Raw genomic sequence first — 5,155 nt, 5'->3', positions numbered from 1 at the left:
AGGGGGCGGATTTGCCAAGTCCGGCTATAGATGCTCTTAGGGAGAGGGGATGAGGCATTTTGGCTCCCCGGGTCTGATGAACCCGGGAGTAAAAAAAGTAAATCCTTAAAACAACTACATAAATTCAAAAAATCTGAATTTTTTGTGTGGAGAAACATTACGGAGTGTGTGATGTCCATGCCAAATTTCAGAGCATTTGAATATACGAGTAGCTCTTAGAAAAAAGATAGATTTGGGGTTTTTAAAAAAACTTGGGAGGCGTCCCCATCTTCTCCGCCTCTAGCAAGCTTCTCGCCCTCTCTCTCCACGCAGCCGCCGGGCGAAGCCCCGTGCCGAAGGCGGTGGCAGTAGGACTTCTGTCCCTTGGATGCGTCCGGTGGCTATGCTAATTGCTGTTGGTTGGGCTCCAATCTCCGCCGCCAGCTTGAGGCCCTCCAGCCTAAAGTTTTAGGAGTGTGGCTAGGAAGGCTGCAGCCACCCCATCCTACGTCACTCGTTGTCGATCGCCACAAGTTGCCATTCCCATCCGGTCATGGCTGGCCAGTGGACGCCGGGGCAGGCTGGTCTGTTCCTAGATCTGACCGTGGTTGTGCGGAAGGGGGCGTGTCGCTGCCCCTATGAGGTCGAGGGCTGGCTGGGGCACCGTGCTAGTCTATGCTCAGATCCGGGAGCATCATGACCACCTTGCCTTCGTCGGTGATAAGTCTTACGGTGACCTCATTCGCATGCGGCGGCGGCTTCGAGTCGAATTGTGATGGCCATCTTAAGATCTTCTCGAGGGTTTCTCCCTTCAGATCTGATGGTCGACTTCGGCGATGAGATGCAAACTATAGACGACGGCTTGACGCGAAGGAAAGGTTGTGCAGCGGTGGCGGCGCGGGTAGCTGTTGGGATCATGAAAAAGTTGTGGCGACGACACAATTAATGTTGATGGTGGTGCTACTCGAGCACCCGGTTTCAAGCTCCTGAGTGAAAGCCTAGGTCTTACAGGATGGTTATACCTGGTAATGGCGACATTTTTATGTCGTTACCTTGCTGAATGCCTTGCTCGGATATTCCCAGACTAGTTCTTCTGGGTGAAAACCTAGATTCTGCCTTGGTGGTTGGATCTGATGACAGCGGCGCTTGAGCGGCGCTCCCTTCCTGAAGGCGTTGATGTTGAAGAACATCTCGTTCATGTGCTGTCATGAGATTTTTGTGCAATTATGGTCATAATTGTAGTTTGCTCATCACGGATCTATCACTTTTGGGTTTTTTCCGCTGCCGATGCATAGTTTCAGTCTTACATGACTTTGCTATTTGTTGGCTTGTTTTCTGTGTGTGTGTGTGTTGCCGTTGGTTGTCTGCATCCTAATTATGCAGAGGCTAGGTGTGTGTGCTCATTGTGTTTGTATCCTCTTGGTGCTCCATTTTGAGCCAACAAAATCGTCCTTTGTAGAAAAAAGAAAAAGTTTATTGTTTTTGCATTTTTTGGACCCGGTTTTTTAAGAGCTACTCAGATGTTCAAATGCTTTGAAATTTGCATACACTAAAATATCTTTCATGTGAAAAAACTTGGAATTTTTAAAAATATAGTATTTAATTTTGAATTTCTTGTTTACCGAGTGCATATGAGCCTGGCTCAGAATTGGATATTCGGAGGGAACTACCTTGTGTTTGTTTGAGGGATTGAGATTCGGTGGCTTACTACACCTCTGGGTGTATATGACATGCTCACTAAACATGGTTTTACTTACATCTGTATCCTCTTCCTCAAATCAATATACCAAATAGGACAAGACACCAGCCTGGGGTACTAAAGAAAAAAAGGCTAGTCCGGATTTAAATTTCTCAAAAGAACCCGGATCAAATTACCCAATAGAATGTCTCAAAATCTTGAGGTGGCCTTGGCTAATAGATTTTGTGAAATCCAAAATCTAAAAGGACCACACGTCAAATCTACACTTGTGCACAACTAGCTAGGATAATCTTGTACTACATCGTACACTTGGCCATCCCCATGGACGACGCCGCCGGCCGCTGCTCTTTCTTGGCCAGCACAACGTAGAGCGGGCTCGCACGGCACATGTCGACGCCGAAGAGGTGGAAGTGGCGCTCCTTGAAGGCCCAGATCTCGACGACGTCCTTCTCCTCAAAGCAGCACCGGGTGATGAAGTCCAGGTACCCTTCCCCCTTGATGATGTTGCCGTGGCTGCTCTCCCACTACGTCAGCTGCAGCACCTTGGTGCCAGCGTGGACGTTGCACACGACGATGGGGAGCCCACCGTGCTTCTTGCCCTGCCTCCTCTTCCTCTTGATCCGCCCCTGCTGCAGCTCCTCCTCCTCGGTCGGCGGGGGCGGCGGCCTTCTTGGCAGCCTCGGGGCTGCGCTGGCACCCTCACGCGGTATGCTGGCAGCGTAGAGCTCCTCGGGGGAGAGGATTGGGCGGAGGCTGCGCAGCACGCCCGCAGTCGGGAGCCGGAACCGGTTCTGCTGCGGGTCGAGGTCGGTGGCGGTCAGGACCTTCTCGTCGATGAAGTGCACCGGCAGGTCGAGCCGCAGGTCAAAGTAGGGGCGTATCCACGCTGGCTCGGCTCGGGGAGCGACGGCGGAGAGTGGCACGGCCTTGATGGGTGCGGCATCGATGGGCGGCGCCAAGAACGGGACAAGAGCGCCGGAGAGGGAAGGCCGGCCGCGTTGGCCCGTTGCTCCGCGGCGGCGGGGTCGTACACGGCGAGGGTGAGCTCGTGAGGCCTCTTGCGGCCGGCGTAGCCCGGCGCGGCCGCTGCCTCGGCAGGGATGATCTTGGAAAGGCTGCGTTGGGCTTGGTCAGGGGACGGCATGGCGGGCGCTCGATCGACGGTTCTTGGATCTTTGGGCGTACGCGGTTGTCCTGGGCAGGCTAGGCTGGTTCGCTAGGGCTGCTGTTGCAATTGGTGGGCAATGCGATGCGATGGCTCATGCCCCGCATTATATAGACGGATGCTCGATTGCTCGCTGGAGCCGGGTCGGCTGCGTGCGGGAGAGGTATGTGGGCTGCGCTCCGAACTCGCTCGCATCCTGGCCGGATTGGCACATTAAATGTTGCCAATCCGGGTTGCGCTCGTTTCCGTGTCTCCCTCCGGTGTATGGCCAGCCGCCTTGCGAGCTGCTACTCCCTCCATCTCACGCGGGGGCGAGCGGCCTCCTTGCGAATCCGAGTAGGACTAGGACCAACGAGGGAAGCTGGTGGGCCACGCTACCCCCTCCCTCCATCTCACGTGGCGGCGCGCCAGCTCCTTCTGACCAGCACCCGGCTGCGGCGCGCCGGCTCCCCCTGGCCTCCTCCCGTAAGGCGGTGGATGTGGATCATGGACATCATCAACCGCTAGAGGAGAGGACAGGAGATGGTCTCTTTAGACGAAAGGCTCAAGAAAAGCCCGACTTTGAAACCACGGAAAAAGATAGTATTCCCTCCATTCCTTATACAACAAGGTGTATAGTTTTTCGAGAAAAAGTCCAATATAAGGTGTATTGCATTGCGCCACTCGTTTGGATAATTTTTTTAGGGATTTGATTACATTTCCTTATATTAGGGATGCTTCTCTATTTTCTCATGTCAATTAGTCAGGTCTAATCTCGCCCAAAACTTGTGAAATGTTTCATCCATGTGTGTTTTTTAATTTCCGTGCCAAAAACTAATCACGAGGGGCGCCGGCTCAACACAACCATCAAGATACATCGCCGAAGGAGGCCCCTGCGCCCTCGTCTAGCTCGAAAGGCCCCGTACCATCAATAGATACAAATGTTCACCCTAGAACCTAGATAAATGTCAATGAAAGGCAACCACATGAGGAACCAGACACTGCCAGCATGCCACCGACTACGCATCTAGAGCAGGGCACTGCAAATGCCCATGGACTGGGCACGAAAGAGGGAAAGTTGTCAGAATGGGAAGAAGGGTTGAAGCTAGTGTCCACAGGAAGCGAAGAAATCCGAGGGGGCAGTGCCAAGAGCAAAAGAAGGAGCTTTGACTCTCATGACACGCGGTGTGAAGCCGCTAGAGGAGGGGAACCCTATCCCCTCATGCCCTGGAGAATCCACGAGAAGCGGACATGGCACAAAGCAGCTAAACGAAGAGCACCCATACAACATGGCACCGTACGAGGGAGGACGGCACCGCCACAAGAGGCACACAACCATTGTCGCGGCCCACCGACCACATCGCAACAAAGCCCGCAACCCACCTTGTTCACAACAAAGCATGGAGACCAATGTTTATATCGTTCAAAACAAGTTTTAGCATGTTGAAAAGACGCCCTTAACCCGTCATGATTTTGTTAAAAAAATAGAGATCAGTTTAAAGTGAAAATAGTCTGAAGTTCACGTACTACATGGTGTGTGTTTTCATTTGAGAAAAAAGAGTTTTTGCTATTACATTACATTTAAAAATAAAGGTTTGCAAAAACTTACGATGATGTTGATATTTAAAAAATCTGAGAGTCAAAATAAATTAACCAAGAAGTTCAAATAATAAAGCACTTCAAACAACTTTATAAAAAATAGATTTCTCACGTTCATAAAAAAGTCAAAGAAGTTCAAATTAAAAAAAGAGGAACATTCCAAAAGAATTTATACAAAAAACTTGGCCCCATTATAGAAAACTAGAAGTTCAAATTAAAACAACGATGTGGTTCAATGTTTGTAAAAAAATAGGACTTTCCCTATTACTAACCAATAAAACTAAGAAGTTCAAATTTTAAAAAATTGGTGAAGTTTGATGTCTATAAAAGATTTCAGATTTTTTCTGGTTATTAAAAGAATACAACCAAGAATTTCAAATTTTAGAACAAAGAAGTGAAAAAAACTCTTATTTTCCTCACTATTAAAGTATAAAACCAATAAGTTCAAATTAAAATAAAGGAGCAGCTCGGTGCATACAAAAAACTGACATTCTTCTCGTTGCTAGAAAAAAATGTATTTAATTCAATTCAAGAAAAAAGTGGTTAGATGTTTACTTAAGAAAGTCGATTTTTTCTAAACTAAAACTAAGAAGTTCAAATTAAAATAACAGAAGAGTTCAAAGTTTATAATACCCTAGAATTTACAAGGTAAAAAAATCGATGCCATTTTTGGCATTTTCAAAACTACCCATAAAATGGCAACGAATTTGAAAAAAAATGTCTACATGAAACAA

This window comes from Triticum aestivum, chromosome 3A, assembly GCF_018294505.1.
Source record: "Triticum aestivum cultivar Chinese Spring chromosome 3A, IWGSC CS RefSeq v2.1, whole genome shotgun sequence".
In the NCBI taxonomy this organism is placed as follows: Eukaryota; Viridiplantae; Streptophyta; class Magnoliopsida; order Poales; family Poaceae; genus Triticum; species Triticum aestivum.
Note: the sequence above shows the minus strand (reverse complement) of the source record.